Below are 23,495 nucleotides of genomic sequence, written 5' to 3'. Positions count from 1 at the left end.
TACATCTCATGTTATGGGAAGGATCTCAGGTTTGGTATTAGAAGCATTGAGATATCACATCTCATGCTATTGGGAGGATCTCAGGTTTGGTATTAGAGGCATTGAGATATCACATCTCATGCTATCAGAAGGGTCTCAGGATTGGAATGGGAAGGAGTCGGATATCACATCTCATGCTAAAGGGAGGGTCTCAGGTTTGGTATTAGAAGCATTGAGATATCACATCTCATGTTATAGGAAGGATCTCAGGTTTGGTATTAGAAACATTGAGATATCACATCTCATGCTATCAGAAGGGTCTCAGGATTGGAATGGGAAGGAGTTGGATATCACATCGCATGCTAAAGGGAGAGTCTCAGGTTTGGAAGGGGAAGGATTTGGATATCACATCTCATGTTATCGGAAGGATCTCAGGTTTGGTATTAGAAGTATTGAGATATCATATCTCATGCTATAGGAAGGGTCTCAGGACTGGAATGGGAAGGAGTTGGATATCACATCTCATGCTAAAGGAAGGGTCTCAGGTTTGGTAGAAGCATTGAGATATCACATCTCATGCTATAGGAAGGGTCTCAGGATTGGAATGGGAAGGACTTAGATATCACATCTCATGCTATAGGAAGGGTCTCCGGTTTGGAACGGGAAGGAGTTGGATATCCCATCTCATTTTATAGGAAGAGTCTCAGGTTTGGTATAAGCATTGAGATATCACATTGCATGCTGTAGGAAGGGTCTCAGGATTGGGATGGGAAGGAGTTGGATATCACATTTCATGCTATAGGAAGGGTCTCAGGTTTGGAACGGGAAGGAGTTGGATATCCCATCTCATGTTATAGGACGGGTCTCAGGTTTGGTATTAGAAGCATTGAGATATCACATTGCATGCTGTAGGAAGGGTCTCAGGATTGGAATGGGAAGGAGTTGGATATTACATTCTTCCTATAGGAAGGGTCTCATGTTTGGAATGGGAAGGTTTTGGATATCACATATGCTATAGGAAGGGTCTCAGGTTTGGAACGGGAAGGAGTTGGATATCACATCTCATGCTATAGGAAGGGTCTCAGGTTTGGTATAAGCATTGAGATATCACATCTCTGCTATCGGAAGTGTCTCAGGATTGGAATGGGAAGGAGTTTGATATCACATCTCATGCCATGTATGGGTCTCAGGTTTTGTAGAAGCATTGGGATATCACATCTCATGCTATCGGAAGGGTATCAGGATTGGATTTGGAAGGAGTTGGATATCCCATCTCATGCTATAGGAAGGGTCTCAGGTTGGAATGGGAAGGAGTTGGATATCACATCTGATGTTATAGGAAGGGTCTCAGGATTGGAATGGGAAGGACTTAGATATCACATATCATGTTATAGGACGGGTCTCAGGTTTGTTATTAGAATCATTGAGATATCATATTGCATGCTGTAGGAAGGGTCTAAGGATTGGAATGGGAAGGACGTGGATATCACATCTCATGCTATAGGTAGGCTCTCAGGTTTGGAAAGGGAAGGAGTTGGATATCACATTTCATGTTAGAGGAAGGATCTCAGGTTTGGTATTAGAGGCATTGAGATATCACATCTCATGCTATAGGAAGGCTCTCAGGTTTGGAACGGGAAGGAGTTGGATATCACATCTCATGTTATAGGAAGGGTCTCAGGTGTGGTATAAGCATTCAGATATCACATCTCTGCTATCGGAAGTGTCTCAGGATTGGAATGGGAAGGAGTTGGATATCCCATCTCATGCTATAGATAGGCTCTCAGGTTTGGAAAGGGAAGGAGTTGGATATCACATCTCATGCTATAGGAAGGGTCTCAGGATTGGAATGGGAAGTAGTTGGATATCACATCTCATGCTATAGGACAGGTCTCAGGATTGGAATGGAAGGAGTTGGATATCACATCTCATGCTATAGGAAGGGTCTCAGGATTGGAATTAGAAGCATTGAGATATCACATCTCATGCTATAGGAAGGGTCTCAGGATTGGAATGGGAAGGACTTGGATATCACATCTCATGCTATAGATAGGCTCTCAGGATTGGAATGGAAGGAGTTGGATATCACATCTCATACTATAGGAAGGGTCTCAGGATTGGAATGGGAAGTAGTTGGATATCACATCTCATGCTATAGGAAGGGTGTCAGGTTTGGTATAAGCATTGAGATATCACATCTCATGCTATAGGAAGTGTCTCAGGATTGGAATGGGAAGGAGTTGGATATCACATCTCATGTTATAGGAAGGATCTCAGGTTTGGTATTAGAAGCATTGAGACATCACATCTCATGCTATAGGAAGGGTCACAGGATTGGAATGGGAAGGAGTTGGATATCACATCTCATGCTAAAGGGATGGTCTCAGGTTTGGAAGGGGAAGGATTTGGATATTACATCTCGTGTTATAGGAATGATCTCAGGTTTGGTATTAGAAGCATTGAGATATCACATCTCATGCTATCGGAAGGATCTCAGGTTTGGTGTTAGAAGCATTGAGATATCATATCTCATGCTATAGGAAGGGTCTCAGGATTGGAATGGGAAGGAGTTGGATATCACATCTCATGCTATAGGAAGGGTCTCAGGATTGGAATGGGAAGGAGTTGTATATGACATCTCATGCCACAGGAAGGGTCTCAGGTTTGGTATAAGCATTGAGATATCACATCTCATGCTATAGGAATGGTCTCAGGATTGGAATGGGTAGGAGTTGGATATTACATTCTTGCTATAGGAAGGGTCTCATGTTTGGAATGGGAAGGAGTTGGATATCACATATGCTATAGGAAGTGTCTCAGGTTTGGAACGGGAATGAGTTGGATATCACATCTCATGTTATAGGAAGGGTCTCAGGTTTGGTATAAGCATTGAGATAGCACATCTCTGCTATCGGAAGTGGCTCAGGATTGGAATGGGAAGGATTTGGATATCACATCTCATGCTATAGGAAGGGTCTCAGGTTTGGTATACGCATGGAGTTATCACTTCTCATGCTATAGGAAGGGTCTCAGGATTGGAATGGGAAGGAGTTGAATATCACATCTCATGCTATAGGAAGGGTCTCAGGTTTGGTATAAGCATGGAGATATCACTTCTCATGCTATAGGAAGGGTCTCAGGATTGGAATGGGAAGGAGTTGGATATCACATCTCATGTTATAGGAAGGATCTCAGGTTTGGTATTAGAAACATTGAGATATCACATCTCATGCTATCAGAAGGGTCTCAGGATTGGAATGGGAAGGAGTTGGATATCACATCTCATGCTAAAGGGAGAGTCTCAGGTTTGGAAGGGGAAGCATTTGGATATCACATCTCATGTTATCGGAAGGATCTCAGGTTTGGTATTAGATGTATTGAGATATCATATCTCATGCTATAGGAAGGGTCTCAGGACTGGAATGGGAAGGAGTTGGATATCACATCTCATGCTAAAGGAAGGGTCTCAGGTTTGGTAGAAGCATTGAGATATCACATCTCATGCTATAGGAAGGGTCTCAGGATTGGAATGGGAAGGACTTAGATATCACATATCATGCTATAGGGAGGGTCTCAGTTTTGATATTAGAAGCATTGAGATATCACATCTCATGCTATCGGAAGTGTCTCAGGATTGGAATGGGAAGGAGCTGGATATCACATCTCATGCTAAAGGAAGGGTCTCAGGTTTGGAACGGGAAGGAGTTGGATATCACATCTCATGTTATAGGAAGGGTCTCAGGTTTGGTATAAGCATTGAGATATGACATCTCTGCTATCGGAAGTGTCTCAGGAGTGGAATGGGAAGGAGTTGGATATCCCATCTCATGTTATAGGACGGGTCTCAGGTTTGTTATTAGAATCATTGAGATATCATATTGCATGCTGTAGGAAGGGTCTAAGGATTGGAATGGGAAGGACTTGGATATCACATCTCATGCTATAGATAGGCTCTCAGGTTTGGAACGGGAAGGAGTTGGATATCACATTTCATGTTAGAGGAAGGATCTCAGGTTTGGTATTAGAAGCATTGAGATATCACATCTCATGCTATAGGAAGGGTCTCAGGGTTGGAATGGGAAGGACTTGGATATCACATCTCATGCTATAGGAAGGGTCTCAGGTTTGGTATAAGCATTGAGATATCACATCTCATGCTATAGGAAGAGTCTCAGGATTGGAATGGGAAGGAGTTGGAGATCACATCTGATGTTATAGGAAGGATCTCAGGTTTGGTATTAGAAGCATTGAGATATCACATCCCTGCTATCGGAAGGGTCTCAGGATTGGAATGGGAAGGAGTTGGATATCCCATCTCATGTTATAGGAAGAGTCTCAGGTTTGGTATTAGAAGCATTGAGATATCACATCTCATGCTATAGGAAGTGTCTCAGGATTGGAATGGGAAGGAGTTTGATATCACATCTCATGCCATGTATGGGTCTCAGGTTTTGTAGAAGCATTGGGATATCACATCTCATGCTATCGGAAGGGTATCAGGATTGGATTTGGAAGGAGTTGGATATCCCATCTCATGCTATAGGAAGGGTCTCAGGTTGGAATGGGAAGGAGTTGGATATCACATCTGATGTTATAGGAAGGGTCTCAGGATTGGAATGGGAAGGACTTAGATATCACATATCATGTTATAGGACGGGTCTCAGGTTTGTTATTAGAATCATTGAGATATCATATTGCATGCTGTAGGAAGGGTCTAAGGTTTGGAAGGGGAAGCATTTGGATATCACATCTCATGTTATCGGAAGGATCTCAGGTTTGGTATTAGATGTATTGAGATATCATATCTCATGCTATAGGAAGGGTCTCAGGACTGGAATGGGAAGGAGTTGGATATCACATCTCATGCTAAAGGAAGGGTCTCAGGTCTGGTAGAAGCATTGAGATATCACATCTCATGCTATAGGAAGGGTCTCAGGATTGGAATGGGAAGGACTTAGATATCACATATCATGCTATAGGGAGGGTCTCAGTTTTGATATTAGAAGCATTGAGATATCACATCTCATGCTATCGGAAGTGTCTCAGAATTGGAATGGGAAGGAGCTGGATATCACATCTCATGCTAAAGGAAGGGTCTCAGGTTTGGAACGGGAAGGATTTGGATATCACATCTCATGTTATAGGAAGGGTCTCAGGTTTGGTATAAGCATTGAGATATGACATCTCTGCTATCGGAAGTGTCTCAGGAGTGGAATGGGAAGGAGTTGGATATCCCATCTCATGTTATAGGACGGGTCTCAGGTTTGTTATTAGAATCATTGAGATATCATATTGCATGCTGTAGGAAGGGTCTAAGGATTGGAATGGGAAGGACTTGGATATCACATCTCATGCTATAGATAGGCTCTCAGGTTTGGAACGGGAAGGAGTTGGATATCACATTTCATGTTAGAGGAAGGATCTCAGGTTTGGTATTAGAAGCATTGAGATATCACATCTCATGCTATAGGAAGGGTCTCAGGATTGGAATGGGAAGGACTTGGATATCACATCTCATGCTATAGATAGGCTCTCAGGTTTGGAAAGGGAAGGAGTTGGATATCACATCTCATGGTATAGGACGTTTCTCAGGATTGGAATGGAAGTAGTTGGATATCACATCTCATGCTATAGGAAGGATCTCAGGTTTGGTATTAGAAGCATTGAGACATCACATCTCATGCTATAGGAAGGGTCTCAGGATTGGAATGGGAAGGAGTTGGATATCACATATCATGCTATAGGAAGGGTCTCAGGTTTGGTATAAGCATTGAGATATCACATCTCATGCTATAGGAAGGGTCTCAGGATTGGAATGGGAAGGAGTTGGATATCACATCTCATGCTAAAGGGAGGGTCTCAGGTTTGGAAGGGGTAGGATTTGGATATCACATCTCATGTTATAGGAAGGATCACAGGTTTGGTATTAGAAGCATTGAGATATCACATCTCATGCTATCGGAAGGGTCTCAGGATTGGAATGGGAAGGAGTTGGATATCACATCTCATGCTATAGGAAGGGTCTCAGGTTTGGAACGGGAAGGAGTTGGATATCCCATCTCATGTTATAGGACGGGTCTCAGGTTTGGTATTAGAAGCATTGAGATATCACATCGCATGCTGTAGGAAGGATCTCAGGTTTGCAATGGGTAGGAGTTGGATATTACATTCTTGCTATAGGAAGGGTCTCATGTTTGGAATGGGAAGGAGTTGGATATCACATATGCTATAGGAAGGGTCTCAGGTTTGGAACGGGAAGGAGTTGGATATCCCATCTCATGTTATAGGACGGGTCTCTGGTTTGGTATTAGAATCATTGAGATATCACATCGCATGCTGTAGGAAGCGTCTAAGGATTGGAATGGGATGGACTTGGATATCACATCTCATGCTATAGGTAGGCTCTCAGGTTTGGTATAAGCATTGAGATATCACATCTCATGCTATAGGAAGGGTCTCAGGATTGGAATGGGAAGGATTTGAATATCACATCTCATGCTATAGGAAGGGTCTCAGGTTTGGTATAAGCATGGAGATATCACTTCTCATGCTATAGGAAGTGTCTCAGGATTGGAATGGGAAGGAGTTGGATATCACATCTCATGTTATAGGAAGGATCTCAGGTTTGGTATTAGAAGCATTGAGACATCACATCTCATGCTATAGGAAGGGTCTCAGGATTGGTATAAGCATTGAGATATCACATCTCTGCTATCGGAAGGGTCTCAGGATTGGAATGGGAAGGAGTTGGATATCCCAGCTCGTTATAGGAGGGGTCTCAGGTTTGGCATTAGAAGCATTGAGATATCACATCTCATGGTATAGGACGGGTCTCAGAATTGGAATGGGAAGGAGTTGGATATCACATCTCAAGCTATAGGAAGGGTCTCAGGATTGAAATGGGAAGGACTTGGATATCACATCTCATGTTATAGGAAGGGTCTCAGGTTTGGTATTAGAAGCATTGAGATATCACATCTCATGCTATAGGAAGGGTCTCAGGATTGGAATGGAAAGGACTTGGATATCACATCTCATGTTATAGGAAGGGTCTCAGGTTTGGTATTAGAAGCATTGAGATATCACATCTCATGCTATAGGAAGGGTCTCAGAATTGGAATGGGAAGGAGTTGGATATCACATCTCAAGCTATAGGAAGGGTCTCAGGATTGGAATGGGAAGGAGTTTGATATCACATCTCATGCCATGTATGGGTCTCAGGTTTTGTAGAAGCATTGGGATATCACATCTCATGCTATCGGAAGGGTATCAGGATTGGATTTGGAAGGAGTTGGATATCCCATCTCATGCTATAGGAAGGGTCTCAGGTTGGAATGGGAAGGAGTTGGATATCACTTCTCATGTTTTAGGAAGGGTCTCAGGATTGGAATGGGAAGGACTTGGATATCACATCTCATGCTATAGGAAGGCTCTCAGGTTTGGAAGGGGAAGGAGTTGGATATCACATTTCATGTTAGAGGTAGGATCTCAGGTTTGGTATTAGAGGCATTGAGATATCACATCTCATGCTATCAGAAGGATCTCAGGATTGGAATGGCAAGGAGTTGGATATCACATCTCATACTAAAGGGAGGGTCTCAGGTTTGGAAGGGGAAGGATTTGGATATTACATCTCATGTTATGGGAAGGATCTCAGGTTTGGTATTAGAAGCATTGAGATATCACATCTCATGCTATTGGGAGGATCTCAGGTTTGGTATTAGAGGCATTGAGATATCACATCTCATGCTATCAGAAGGGTCTCAGGATTGGAATGGGAAGGAGTCGGATATCACATCTCATGCTAAAGGGAGGGTCTCAGGTTTGGTATTAGAAGCATTGAGATATCACATCTCATGTTATAGGAAGGATCTCAGGTTTGGTATTAGAAACATTGAGATATCACATCTCATGCTATCAGAAGTGTCTCAGGATTGGAATGGGAAGGAGCTGGATATCACATCTCATGCTAAAGGAAGGGTCTCAGGTTTGGAACGGGAAGGAGTTGGATATCACATCTCATGTTATAGGAAGGGTCTCAGGTTTGGTATAAGCATTGAGATATGACATCTCTGCTATTGGAAGTGTCTCAGGAGTGGAATGGGAAGGAGTTGGATATCCCATCTCATGTTATAGGACGGGTCTCAGGTTTGTTATTAGAATCATTGAGATATCATATTGCATGCTGTAGGAAGGGTCTAAGGTTTGGAAGGGGAAGCATTTGGATATCACATCTCATGTTATCGGAAGGATCTCAGGTTTGGTATTAGATGTATTGAGATATCATATCTCATGCTATAGGAAGGGTCTCAGGACTGGAATTGGAAGGAGTTGGATATCACATCTCATGCTAAAGGAAGGGTCTCAGGTTTGGTAGAAGCATTGAGATATCACATCTCATGCTATAGGAAGGGTCTCAGGATTGGAATGGGAAGGACTTAGATATCACATATCATGCTATAGGGAGGGTCTCAGTTTTGATATTAGAAGCATTGAGATATCACATCTCATGCTATCGGAAGTGTCTCAGGATTGGAATGGGAAGGAGCTGGATATCACATCTCATGCTAAAGGAAGGGTCTCAGGTTTGGAACGGGAAGGAGTTGGATATCACATCTCATGTTATAGGAAGGGTCTCAGGTTTGGTATAAGCATTGAGATATGACATCTCTGCTATCGGAAGTGTCTCAGGAGTGGAATGGGAAGGAGTTGGATATCCCATCTCATGTTATAGGACGGGTCTCAGGTTTGTTATTAGAATCATTGAGATATCATATTGCATGCTGTAGGAAGGGTCTAAGGATTGGAATGGGAAGGACTTGGATATCACATCTCATGCTAGAGATAGGCTCTCAGGTTTGGAACGGGAAGGAGTTGGATATCACATTTCATGTTAGAGGAAGGATCTCAGGTTTGGTATTAGAAGCATTGAGATATCACATCTCATGCTATAGGAAGGGTCTCAGGATTGGAATGGGAAGGACTTGGATATCACATCTCATGCCATAGATAGGCTCTCAGGTTTGGAAAGGGAAGGAGTTGGATATCACATCTCATGGTATAGGAAGGGTCTCAGGATTGGAATGGGAAGTAGTTGGATATCACATCTCATGCTATAGGAAGGGTCTCAGGTTTGGTATAAGCATTGAGATATCACATCTCATGCTATAGGACGTTTCTCAGGATTGGAATGGAAGGATTTGGATATCACATCTCATGTTATAGGAAGGATCACAGGTTTGGTATTAGAAGCATTGAGATATCACATCTCATGCTATCGGAAGGGTCTCAGGACTGGAATGGGAAGGAGTTGGATATCACATCTCATGCTATAGGAAGGGTCTCAGGTTTGGAACGGGAAGGAGTTGGATATCCCATCTCATGTTATAGGACGGGTCTCAGGTTTGGTATTAGAAGCATTGAGATATCACATCGCATGCTGTAGGAAGGATCTCAGGTTTGGAATGGGAAGGAATTGGATATCACATCTCATGTCATAGGAAGTATCTCAGGTTTGGTATTAGAAGCATTGAGATATCACATCTCATGCTATAGGAATGGTCTCAGGATTGGAATGGGTAGGAGTTGGATATTACATTCTTGCTATAGGAAGGGTCTCATGTTTGGAATGGGAAGGAGTTGGATATCACATATGCTATAGGAAGGGTCTCAGGTTTGGAACGGGAAGGAGTTGGATATCCCATCTCATGTTATAGGACGGGTCTCTGGTTTGGTATTAGAATCATTGAGATATCACATCGCATGCTTTAGGAAGCGTCTAAGGATTGGAATGGGATGGACTTGGATATCACATCTCATGCTATAGGTAGGCTCTCAGGTTTGGTATAAGCATTGAGATATCACATCTCATGCTATAGGAAGGGTCTCAGGATTGGAATGGGAAGGATTTGGATATCACATCTCATGTTATAGGAAGGATCTCAGGTTTGGTATTAGAAGCATTGAGACATCACATCTCATGCTATCGAAGGGTCTCAGGACTGGAATGGGAAGGAGTTGGATATCACATCTCATGCTATAGGAAGGCTCTCAGGTTTGGAAGGGGAAGGAGTTGGATATCACATTTCATGTTAGAGCTAGGATCTCAGGTTTGGTATTAGAGGCATTGAGATATCACATCTCATGCTATCAGAAGGATCTCAGGATTGGAATGGGAAGGAGTTGGATATCACATCTCATACTAAAGGGAGGGTCTCAGGTTTGGAAAGGGAAGGATTTGGATATTACATCTCATGTTATGGGAAGGATCTCAGGTTTGGTATTAGAAGCATTGAGATATCACATCTCATGCTATTGGGAGGATCTCAGGTTTGGTATTAGAGGCATTGAGATATCACATCTCATGCTATCAGAAGGGTCTCAGGATTGGAATGGGAAGGAGTCGGATATCACATCTCATGCTAAAGGGAGGGTCTCAGGTTTGGTATTAGAAGCATTGAGATATCACATCTCATGTTATAGGAAGGATCTCAGGTTTGGTATTAGAAACATTGAGATATCACATCTCATGCTATCAGAAGGGTCTCAGGATTGGAATGGGAAGGAGTTGGATATCACATCGCATGCTAAAGGGAGAGTCTCAGGTTTGGAAGGGGAAGGATTTGGATATCACATCTCATGTTATCGGAAGGATCTCAGGTTTGGTATTAGAAGTATTGAGATATCATATCTCATGCTATAGGAAGGGTCTCAGGACTGGAATGGGAAGGAGTTGGATATCACATCTCATGCTAAAGGAAGGGTCTCAGGTTTGGTAGAAGCATTGAGATATCACATCTCATGCTATAGGAAGGGTCTCAGGATTGGAATGGGAAGGACTTAGATATCACATCTCATGCTATAGGAAGGGTCTCCGGTTTGGAACGGGAAGGAGTTGGATATCCCATCTCATTTTATAGGAAGAGTCTCAGGTTTGGTATAAGCATTGAGATATCACATTGCATGCTGTAGGAAGGGTCTCAGGATTGGGATGGGAAGGAGTTGGATATCACATTTCATGCTATAGGAAGGGTCTCAGGTTTGGAACGGGAAGGAGTTGGATATCCCATCTCATGTTATAGGACGGGTCTCAGGTTTGGTATTAGAAGCATTGAGATATCACATTGCATGCTGTAGGAAGGGTCTCAGGATTGGAATGGGAAGGAGTTGGATATTACATTCTTCCTATAGGAAGGGTCTCATGTTTGGAATGGGAAGGTTTTGGATATCACATATGCTATAGGAAGGGTCTCAGGTTTGGAACGGGAAGGAGTTGGATATCACATCTCATGCTATAGGAAGGGTCTCAGGTTTGGTATAAGCATTGAGATATCACATCTCTGCTATCGGAAGTGTCTCAGGATTGGAATGGGAAGGAGTTTGATATCACATCTCATGCCATGTATGGGTCTCAGGTTTTGTAGAAGCATTGGGATATCACATCTCATGCTATCGGAAGGGTATCAGGATTGGATTTGGAAGGAGTTGGATATCCCATCTCATGCTATAGGAAGGGTCTCAGGTTGGAATGGGAAGGAGTTGGATATCACATCTGATGTTATAGGAAGGGTCTCAGGATTGGAATGGGAAGGACTTAGATATCACATATCATGTTATAGGACGGGTCTCAGGTTTGTTATTAGAATCATTGAGATATCATATTGCATGCTGTAGGAAGGGTCTAAGGATTGGAATGGGAAGGACGTGGATATCACATCTCATGCTATAGGTAGGCTCTCAGGTTTGGAAAGGGAAGGAGTTGGATATCACATTTCATGTTAGAGGAAGGATCTCAGGTTTGGTATTAGAGGCATTGAGATATCACATCTCATGCTATAGGAAGGCTCTCAGGTTTGGAACGGGAAGGAGTTGGATATCACATCTCATGTTATAGGAAGGGTCTCAGGTGTGGTATAAGCATTCAGATATCACATCTCTGCTATCGGAAGTGTCTCAGGATTGGAATGGGAAGGAGTTGGATATCCCATCTCATGCTATAGATAGGCTCTCAGGTTTGGAAAGGGAAGGAGTTGGATATCACATCTCATGCTATAGGAAGGGTCTCAGGATTGGAATGGGAAGTAGTTGGATATCACATCTCATGCTATAGGACAGGTCTCAGGATTGGAATGGAAGGAGTTGGATATCACATCTCATGCTATAGGAAGGGTCTCAGGATTGGAATTAGAAGCATTGAGATATCACATCTCATGCTATAGGAAGGGTCTCAGGATTGGAATGGGAAGGACTTGGATATCACATCTCATGCTATAGATAGGCTCTCAGGATTGGAATGGAAGGAGTTGGATATCACATCTCATACTATAGGAAGGGTCTCAGGATTGGAATGGGAAGTAGTTGGATATCACATCTCATGCTATAGGAAGGGTGTCAGGTTTGGTATAAGCATTGAGATATCACATCTCATGCTATAGGAAGTGTCTCAGGATTGGAATGGGAAGGAGTTGGATATCACATCTCATGTTATAGGAAGGATCTCAGGTTTGGTATTAGAAGCATTGAGACATCACATCTCATGCTATAGGAAGGGTCACAGGATTGGAATGGGAAGGAGTTGGATATCACATCTCATGCTAAAGGGATGGTCTCAGGTTTGGAAGGGGAAGGATTTGGATATTACATCTCGTGTTATAGGAATGATCTCAGGTTTGGTATTAGAAGCATTGAGATATCACATCTCATGCTATCGGAAGGATCTCAGGTTTGGTGTTAGAAGCATTGAGATATCATATCTCATGCTATAGGAAGGGTCTCAGGATTGGAATGGGAAGGAGTTGGATATCACATCTCATGCTATAGGAAGGGTCTCAGGATTGGAATGGGAAGGAGTTGTATATGACATCTCATGCCACAGGAAGGGTCTCAGGTTTGGTATAAGCATTGAGATATCACATCTCATGCTATAGGAATGGTCTCAGGATTGGAATGGGTAGGAGTTGGATATTACATTCTTGCTATAGGAAGGGTCTCATGTTTGGAATGGGAAGGAGTTGGATATCACATATGCTATAGGAAGTGTCTCAGGTTTGGAACGGGAATGAGTTGGATATCACATCTCATGTTATAGGAAGGGTCTCAGGTTTGGTATAAGCATTGAGATAGCACATCTCTGCTATCGGAAGTGGCTCAGGATTGGAATGGGAAGGATTTGGATATCACATCTCATGCTATAGGAAGGGTCTCAGGTTTGGTATACGCATGGAGTTATCACTTCTCATGCTATAGGAAGGGTCTCAGGATTGGAATGGGAAGGAGTTGAATATCACATCTCATGCTATAGGAAGGGTCTCAGGTTTGGTATAAGCATGGAGATATCACTTCTCATGCTATAGGAAGGGTCTCAGGATTGGAATGGGAAGGAGTTGGATATCACATCTCATGTTATAGGAAGGATCTCAGGTTTGGTATTAGAAACATTGAGATATCACATCTCATGCTATCAGAAGGGTCTCAGGATTGGAATGGGAAGGAGTTGGATATCACATCTCATGCTAAAGGGAGAGTCTCAGGTTTGGAAGGGGAAGCATTTGGATATCACATCTCATGTTATCGGAAGGATCTCAGGTTTGGTATTAGATGTATTGAGATATCATATCTCATGCTATAGGAAGGGTCTCAGGACTGGAATGGGAAGGAGTTGGATATCACATCTCATGCTAAAGGAAGGGTCTCAGGTTTGGTAGAAGCATTGAGATATCACATCTCATGCTATAGGAAGGGTCTCAGGATTGGAATGGGAAGGACTTAGATATCACATATCATGCTATAGGGAGGGTCTCAGTTTTGATATTAGAAGCATTGAGATATCACATCTCATGCTATCGGAAGTGTCTCAGGATTGGAATGGGAAGGAGCTGGATATCACATCTCATGCTAAAGGAAGGGTCTCAGGTTTGGAACGGGAAGGAGTTGGATATCACATCTCATGTTATAGGAAGGGTCTCAGGTTTGGTATAAGCATTGAGATATGACATCTCTGCTATCGGAAGTGTCTCAGGAGTGGAATGGGAAGGAGTTGGATATCCCATCTCATGTTATAGGACGGGTCTCAGGTTTGTTATTAGAATCATTGAGATATCATATTGCATGCTGTAGGAAGGGTCTAAGGATTGGAATGGGAAGGACTTGGATATCACATCTCATGCTATAGATAGGCTCTCAGGTTTGGAACGGGAAGGAGTTGGATATCACATTTCATGTTAGAGGAAGGATCTCAGGTTTGGTATTAGAAGCATTGAGATATCACATCTCATGCTATAGGAAGGGTCTCAGGGTTGGAATGGGAAGGACTTGGATATCACATCTCATGCTATAGATAGGCTCTCAGGTTTGGAAAGGGAAGGAGTTGGATATCACATCTCATGGTATAGGAAGGGTCTCAGGATTGGAAAGGGAAGTAGTTGGATATCACATCTCATGCTATAGGAAGGGTCTCAGGTTTGGTATAAGCATTGAGATATCACATCTCATGCTATAGGACGTTTCTCAGGATTGGAATGGAAGGAGTTGGATATCACATCTCATGTTATAGGAAGGATCTCAGGTTTGGTATTAGAAGCATTGAGACATCACATCTCATGCTATAGGAAGGGTCTCAGGATTGGAATGGGAAGGAGTTGGATATCACATCTCATGCTATAGGAAGGGTCTCAGGTTTGGTATAAGCATTGAGATATCACATCTCATGCTATAGGAAGGGTCTCAGGATTGGAATGGGAAGGAGTTGGATATCACATCTCATGCTAAAGGGAGGGTCTCAGGTTTGGAAGGGGTAGGATTTGGATATCACATCTCATGTTATAGGAAGGATCACAGGTTTGGTATTAGAAGCATTGAGATATCACATCTCATGCTATCGGAAGGGTCTCAGGATTGGAATGGGAAGGAGTTGGATATCACATCTCATGCTATAGGAAGGGTCTCAGGTTTGGAACGGGAAGGAGTTGGATATCCCATCTCATGTTATAGGACAGGTCTCAGGTTTGGTATTAGAAGCATTGAGATATCACATCGCATGCTGTAGGAAGGATCTCAGGTTTGGAATGGGAAGGAATTGGATATCACATCTCATGTCATAGGAAGTATCTCAGGTTTGGTATTAGAAGCATTGAGATATCACATCTCATGCTATAGGAATGGTCTCAGGATTGGAATGGGTAGGAGTTGGATATTACATTCTTGCTATAGGAAGGGTCTCATGTTTGGAATGGGAAGGAGTTGGATATCACATATGCTATAGGAAGGGTCTCAGGTTTGGAACGGGAAGGAGTTGGATATCCCATCTCATGTTATAGGACGGGTCTCTGGTTTGGTATTAGAATCATTGAGATATCACATCGCATGCTGTAGGAAGCGTCTAAGGATTGGAATGGGATGGACTTGGATATCACATCTCATGCTATAGGTAGGCTCTCAGGTTTGGTATAAGCATTGAGATATCACATCTCATGCTATAGGAAGGGTCTCAGGATTGGAATGGGAAGGATTTGGATATCACATCTCATGCTATAGGAAGGGTCTCAGGTTTGGTATAAGCATGGAGATATCACTTCTCATGCTATAGGAAGTGTCTCAGGATTTGGAATGGGAAGGAGTTGGATATCACATCTCATGTTATAGCAAGGAACTCAGGTTTGGTATTAGAAGCATTGAGACATCACATCTCATGCTATAGGAAGGGTCTCAGGATTGGTATAAGCATTGAGATTTCACATCTCTGCTATCGGAAGGGTCTCAGGATTGGAATGGGAAGGAGTTGGATACCCCATCTCGTTATAGGAGGGGTCTCAGGTTTGGCATTAGAAGCATTGAGATATCACATCTCATGGTATAGGACGGGTCTCAGAATTGGAATGGGAAGGAGTTGGATATCACATCTCAAGCTATAGGAAGGGTCTCAGGATTGAAATGGGAAGGACTTGGATATCACATCTCATGTTATAGGAAGGGTCTCAGGTTTGGTATTAGAAGCATTGAGATATCACATCTCATGCTATAGGAAGGGTCTCAGGATTGGAATGGGAAGGACTTGGATATCACATCTCATGTTATAGGAAGGGTTTCAGGTTTGGTATTAGAAGCATTGAGATATCACATCTCATGCTATAGGAAGGGTCTCAGAATTGGAATGGGAAGGAGTTGGATATCACATCTCAAGCTATAGGAAGGGTCTCAGAATTGGAATGGGAAGGAGTTTGATATCACATCTCATGCCATGTATGGGTCTCAGGTTTTGTAGAAGCATTGGGATACCACATCTCATGCTATCGGAAGGGTATCAGGATTGGATTTGGAAGGAGTTGGATATCCCATCTCATGCTATAGGAAGGGTCTCAGGTTGGAATGGGAAGGAGTTGGATATCACTTCTCATGTTTTAGGAAGGGTCTCAGGATTGGAATGGGAAGGACTTGGATATCACATCTCAAGCTCTAGGAAGGCTCTCAGGTTTGGAAGGGGAAGGAGTTGGATATCACATTTCATGTTAGAGGTAGGATCTCAGGTTTGGTATTAGAGGCATTGAGATATCACATCTCATGCTATCAGAAGGATCTCAGGATTGGAATGGGAAGGAGTTGGATATCACATCTCATACTAAAGGGAGGGTCTCAGGTTTGGAAGGGGAAGGATTTGGGTATTACATCTCATGTTATGGGAAGGATCTCAGGTTTGGTATTAGAAGCATTGAGATATCACATCTCATGCTATTGGGAGGATCTCAGGTTTGGTATTAGAGGCATTGAGATATCACATCTCATGCTATCAGAAGGGTCTCAGGATTGGAATGGGAAGGAGTCGGATATCACATCTCATGCTAAAGGGAGGGTCTCAGGTTTGGTATTAGAAGCATTGAGATATCACATCTCATGTTATAGGAAGGATCTCAGGTTTGGTATTAGAAACATTGAGATATCACATCTCATGCTATCAGAAGGGTCTCAGGATTGGAATGGGAAGGAGTTGGATATCACATCTCATGCTAAAGGGAGAGTCTCAGGTTTGGAAGGGGAAGGATTTGGATATCACATCTCATGTTATCGGAAGGATCTCAGGTTTGGTATTAGAAGTATTGAGATATCATATCTCATGCTATAGGAAGGGTCTCAGGACTGGAATGGGAAGGAGTTGGATATCACATCTCATGCTAAAGGAAGGGTCTCAGGTTTGGTAGAAGCATTGAGATATCACATCTCATGCTATAGGAAGGGTCTCAGGATTGGAATGGGAAGGACTTAGATATCACATATCATGCTATAGAGAGGGTCTCAGTTTTGATATTAGAAGCATTGAGATATCACATCTCATGCTATCGGAAGTGTCTCAGGATTGGAATGGGAAGGAGCTGGATATCACATCTCATGCTAAAGGAAGGGTCTCAGGTTTGAAACGGGAAGGAGTTGGATATCACATCTCATGTTATAGGAAGGGTCTCAGGTTTGGTATAAGCATTGAGATATCACATCTCATGCTATAGGAAGGGTCTCAGGATTGGAATGGGAAGGAGTTGGATATCACATCTCATGCTATAGGAAGGGTATCAGGTTTGGTATAAGCATTGAGATATCACATCTCATGCTATAGGAAGGGTCTCAGGATTGGAATGGGAAGGAGTTGGATATCACATCTCATGCTATAGGAAGGGTCTCAGGTTTGGAACGGGAAGCAGTTGGATATCCCATCTAATTTTATAGGAAGAGTCTCAGGTTTGGTATAAGCATTGAGATATCACATTGCATGCTGTAGGAAGGGTCTCAGGATTGGGATGGGAAGGAGTTGGATATCACATCTCATGCTATAGGAAGGGTCTCAGGTTTGGAACGGGAAGGAGTTGGATATCCCATCTCATGTTATAGGACGGGTCTCAGGTTTGGTATTAGAAGCATTGAGATATCACATTGCATGCTGTAGGAAGGGTCTCAGGATTGGAATGGGAAGGAGTTGGATATTACATTCTTGCTATAGGAAGGGTCTCATGTTTGGAATGGGAAGCAGTTGGATATCACATATGCTATAGGAAGGGTCTCAGGTTTGGAACGGGAAGGAGTTGGATATCACATCTCATGCTATAGGAAGGGTCTCAGGTTTGGTATAAGCATTGAGATATCACATCTCTGCTATCGGAAGTGTCTCAGGATTGGAATGGGAAGGAGTTGGATATCCCATCTCATGTTATAGGACGGGTCTCAGGTTTGTTATTAGAATCATTGAGATATCATATTGCATGCTGTAGGAAGGGTCTAAGGATTGGAATGGGAAGGACGTGGATATCACATCTCATGCTATAGGTAGGCTCTCAGGTTTGGAAAGGGAAGGAGTTGGATATCACATTTCATGTTAGAGGAAGGATCTCAGGTTTGGTATTAGAGGCATTGAGATATCACATCTCATGCTATAGGAAGGCTCTCAGGTTTGGAACGGGAAGGAGTTGGATATCACATCTCATGTTATAGGAAGGGTCTCAGGTGTGGTATAAGCATTCAGATATCACATCTCTGCTATCGGAAGTGTCTCAGGATTGGAATGGGAAGGAGTTGGATATCCCATCTCATGCTATAGATAGGCTCTCAGGTTTGGAAAGGGAAGGAGTTGGATATCACATCTCATGCTATAGGAAGGGTCTCAGGATTGGAATGGGAAGTAGTTGGATATCACATCTCATGCTATAGGACAGGTCTCAGGATTGGAATGGAAGGAGTTGGATATCACATCTCATGCTATAGGAAGGGTCTCAGGATTGGAATTAGAAGCATTGAGATATCACATCTCATGCTATAGGAAGGGTCTCAGGATTGGAATGGGAAGGACTTGGATATCACATCTCATGCTATAGATAGGCTCTCAGGATTGGAATGGAAGGAGTTGGATATCACATCTCATACTATAGGAAGGGTCTCAGGATTGGAATGGGAAGTAGTTGGATATCACATCTCATGCTATAGGAAGGGTGTCAGGTTTGGTATAAGCATTGAGATATCACATCTCATGCTATAGGAAGTGTCTCAGGATTGGAATGGGAAGGAGTTGGATATCACATCTCATGTTATAGGAAGGATCTCAGGTTTGGTATTAGAAGCATTGAGACATCACATCTCATGCTATAGGAAGGGTCACAGGATTGGAATGGGAAGGAGTTGGATATCACATCTCATGCTAAAGGGATGGTCTCAGGTTTGGAAGGGGAAGGATTTGGATATTACATCTCGTGTTATAGGAATGATCTCAGGTTTGGTATTAGAAGCATTGAGATATCACATCTCATGCTATCGGAAGGATCTCAGGTTTGGTGTTAGAAGCATTGAGATATCATATCTCATGCTATAGGAAGGGTCTCAGGATTGGAATGGGAAGGAGTTGGATATCACATCTCATGCTATAGGAAGGGTCTCAGGATTGGAATGGGAAGGAGTTGTATATGACATCTCATGCCACAGGAAGGGTCTCAGGTTTGGTATAAGCATTGAGATATCACATCTCATGCTATAGGAATGGTCTCAGGATTGGAATGGGTAGGAGTTGGATATTACATTCTTGCTATAGGAAGGGTCTCATGTTTGGAATGGGAAGGAGTTGGATATCACATATGCTATAGGAAGTGTCTCAGGTTTGGAACGGGAATGAGTTGGATATCACATCTCATGTTATAGGAAGGGTCTCAGGTTTGGTATAAGCATTGAGATAGCACATCTCTGCTATCGGAAGTGGCTCAGGATTGGAATGGGAAGGATTTGGATATCACATCTCATGCTATAGGAAGGGTCTCAGGTTTGGTATACGCATGGAGTTATCACTTCTCATGCTATAGGAAGGGTCTCAGGATTGGAATGGGAAGGAGTTGAATATCACATCTCATGCTATAGGAAGGGTCTCAGGTTTGGTATAAGCATGGAGATATCACTTCTCATGCTATAGGAAGGGTCTCAGGATTGGAATGGGAAGGAGTTGGATATCACATCTCATGTTATAGGAAGGATCTCAGGTTTGGTATTAGAAACATTGAGATATCACATCTCATGCTATCAGAAGGGTCTCAGGATTGGAATGGGAAGGAGTTGGATATCACATCTCATGCTAAAGGGAGAGTCTCAGGTTTGGAAGGGGAAGCATTTGGATATCACATCTCATGTTATCGGAAGGATCTCAGGTTTGGTATTAGATGTATTGAGATATCATATCTCATGCTATAGGAAGGGTCTCAGGACTGGAATGGGAAGGAGTTGGATATCACATCTCATGCTAAAGGAAGGGTCTCAGGTTTGGTAGAAGCATTGAGATATCACATCTCATGCTATAGGAAGGGTCTCAGGATTGGAATGGGAAGGACTTAGATATCACATATCATGCTATAGGGAGGGTCTCAGTTTTGATATTAGAAGCATTGAGATATCACATCTCATGCTATCGGAAGTGTCTCAGGATTGGAATGGGAAGGAGCTGGATATCACATCTCATGCTAAAGGAAGGGTCTCAGGTTTGGAACGGGAAGGAGTTGGATATCACATCTCATGTTATAGGAAGGGTCTCAGGTTTGGTATAAGCATTGAGATATGACATCTCTGCTATCGGAAGTGTCTCAGGAGTGGAATGGGAAGGAGTTGGATATCCCATCTCATGTTATAGGACGGGTCTCAGGTTTGTTATTAGAATCATTGAGATATCATATTGCATGCTGTAGGAAGGGTCTAAGGATTGGAATGGGAAGGACTTGGATATCACATCTCATGCTATAGATAGGCTCTCAGGTTTGGAACGGGAAGGAGTTGGATATCACATTTCATGTTAGAGGAAGGATCTCAGGTTTGGTATTAGAAGCATTGAGATATCACATCTCATGCTATAGGAAGGGTCTCAGGGTTGGAATGGGAAGGACTTGGATATCACATCTCATGCTATAGATAGGCTCTCAGGTTTGGAAAGGGAAGGAGTTGGATATCACATCTCATGGTATAGGAAGGGTCTCAGGATTGGAAAGGGAAGTAGTTGGATATCACATCTCATGCTATAGGAAGGGTCTCAGGTTTGGTATAAGCATTGAGATATCACATCTCATGCTATAGGACGTTTCTCAGGATTGGAATGGAAGGAGTTGGATATCACATCTCATGTTATAGGAAGGATCTCAGGTTTGGTATTAGAAGCATTGAGACATCACATCTCATGCTATAGGAAGGGTCTCAGGATTGGAATGGGAAGGAGTTGGATATCACATCTCATGCTATAGGAAGGGTCTCAGGTTTGGTATAAGCATTGAGATATCACATCTCATGCTATAGGAAGGGTCTCAGGATTGGAATGGGAAGGAGTTGGATATCACATCTCATGCTAAAGGGAGGGTCTCAGGTTTGGAAGGGGTAGGATTTGGATATCACATCTCATGTTATAGGAAGGATCACAGGTTTGGTATTAGAAGCATTGAGATATCACATCTCATGCTATCGGAAGGGTCTCAGGATTGGAATGGGAAGGAGTTGGATATCACATCTCATGCTATAGGAAGGGTCTCAGGTTTGGAACGGGAAGGAGTTGGATATCCCATCTCATGTTATAGGACAGGTCTCAGGTTTGGTATTAGAAGCATTGAGATATCACATCGCATGCTGTAGGAAGGATCTCAGGTTTGGAATGGGAAGGAATTGGATATCACATCTCATGTCATAGGAAGTATCTCAGGTTTGGTATTAGAAGCATTGAGATATCACATCTCATGCTATAGGAATGGTCTCAGGATTGGAATGGGTAGGAGTTGGATATTACATTCTTGCTATAGGAAGGGTCTCATGTTTGGAATGGGAAGGAGTTGGATATCACATATGCTATAGGAAGGGTCTCAGGTTTGGAACGGGAAGGAGTTGGATATCCCATCTCATGTTATAGGACGGGTCTCTGGTTTGGTATTAGAATCATTGAGATATCACATCGCATGCTGTAGGAAGCGTCTAAGGATTGGAATGGGATGGACTTGGATATCACATCTCATGCTATAGGTAGGCTCTCAGGTTTGGTATAAGCATTGAGATATCACATCTCATGCTATAGGAAGGGTCTCAGGATTGGAATGGGAAGGATTTGGATATCACATCTCATGCTATAGGAAGGGTCTCAGGTTTGGTATAAGCATGGAGATATCACTTCTCATGCTATAGGAAGTGTCTCAGGATTTGGAATGGGAAGGAGTTGGATATCACATCTCATGTTATAGCAAGGAACTCAGGTTTGGTATTAGAAGCATTGAGACATCACATCTCATGCTATAGGAAGGGTCTCAGGATTGGTATAAGCATTGAGATTTCACATCTCTGCTATCGGAAGGGTCTCAGGATTGGAATGGGAAGGAGTTGGATACCCCATCTCGTTATAGGAGGGGTCTCAGGTTTGGCATTAGAAGCATTGAGATATCACATCTCATGGTATAGGACGGGTCTCAGAATTGGAATGGGAAGGAGTTGGATATCACATCTCAAGCTATAGGAAGGGTCTCAGGATTGAAATGGGAAGGACTTGGATATCACATCTCATGTTATAGGAAGGGTCTCAGGTTTGGTATTAGAAGCATTGAGATATCACATCTCATGCTATAGGAAGGGTCTCAGGATTGGAATGGGAAGGACTTGGATATCACATCTCATGTTATAGGAAGGGTTTCAGGTTTGGTATTAGAAGCATTGAGATATCACATCTCATGCTATAGGAAGGGTCTCAGAATTGGAATGGGAAGGAGTTGGATATCACATCTCAAGCTATAGGAAGGGTCTCAGAATTGGAATGGGAAGGAGTTTGATATCACATCTCATGCCATGTATGGGTCTCAGGTTTTGTAGAAGCATTGGGATACCACATCTCATGCTATCGGAAGGGTATCAGGATTGGATTTGGAAGGAGTTGGATATCCCATCTCATGCTATAGGAAGGGTCTCAGGTTGGAATGGGAAGGAGTTGGATATCACTTCTCATGTTTTAGGAAGGGTCTCAGGATTGGAATGGGAAGGACTTGGATATCACATCTCAAGCTCTAGGAAGGCTCTCAGGTTTGGAAGGGGAAGGAGTTGGATATCACATTTCATGTTAGAGGTAGGATCTCAGGTTTGGTATTAGAGGCATTGAGATATCACATCTCATGCTATCAGAAGGATCTCAGGATTGGAATGGGAAGGAGTTGGATATCACATCTCATACTAAAGGGAGGGTCTCAGGTTTGGAAGGGGAAGGATTTGGGTATTACATCTCATGTTATGGGAAGGATCTCAGGTTTGGTATTAGAAGCATTGAGATATCACATCTCATGCTATTGGGAGGATCTCAGGTTTGGTATTAGAGGCATTGAGATATCACATCTCATGCTATCAGAAGGGTCTCAGGATTGGAATGGGAAGGAGTCGGATATCACATCTCATGCTAAAGGGAGGGTCTCAGGTTTGGTATTAGAAGCATTGAGATATCACATCTCATGTTATAGGAAGGATCTCAGGTTTGGTATTAGAAACATTGAGATATCACATCTCAT

The sequence above is a fragment of the Ambystoma mexicanum genome, chromosome 11, assembly GCF_040938575.1.
Source record: "Ambystoma mexicanum isolate Mex_15411 chromosome 11, UKY_AmexF1_1, whole genome shotgun sequence".
In the NCBI taxonomy this organism is placed as follows: Eukaryota; Metazoa; Chordata; class Amphibia; order Caudata; family Ambystomatidae; genus Ambystoma; species Ambystoma mexicanum.
The sequence above is the reverse complement of the archived record's forward strand: the minus strand, read 5'-3'. Positions refer to the sequence as shown.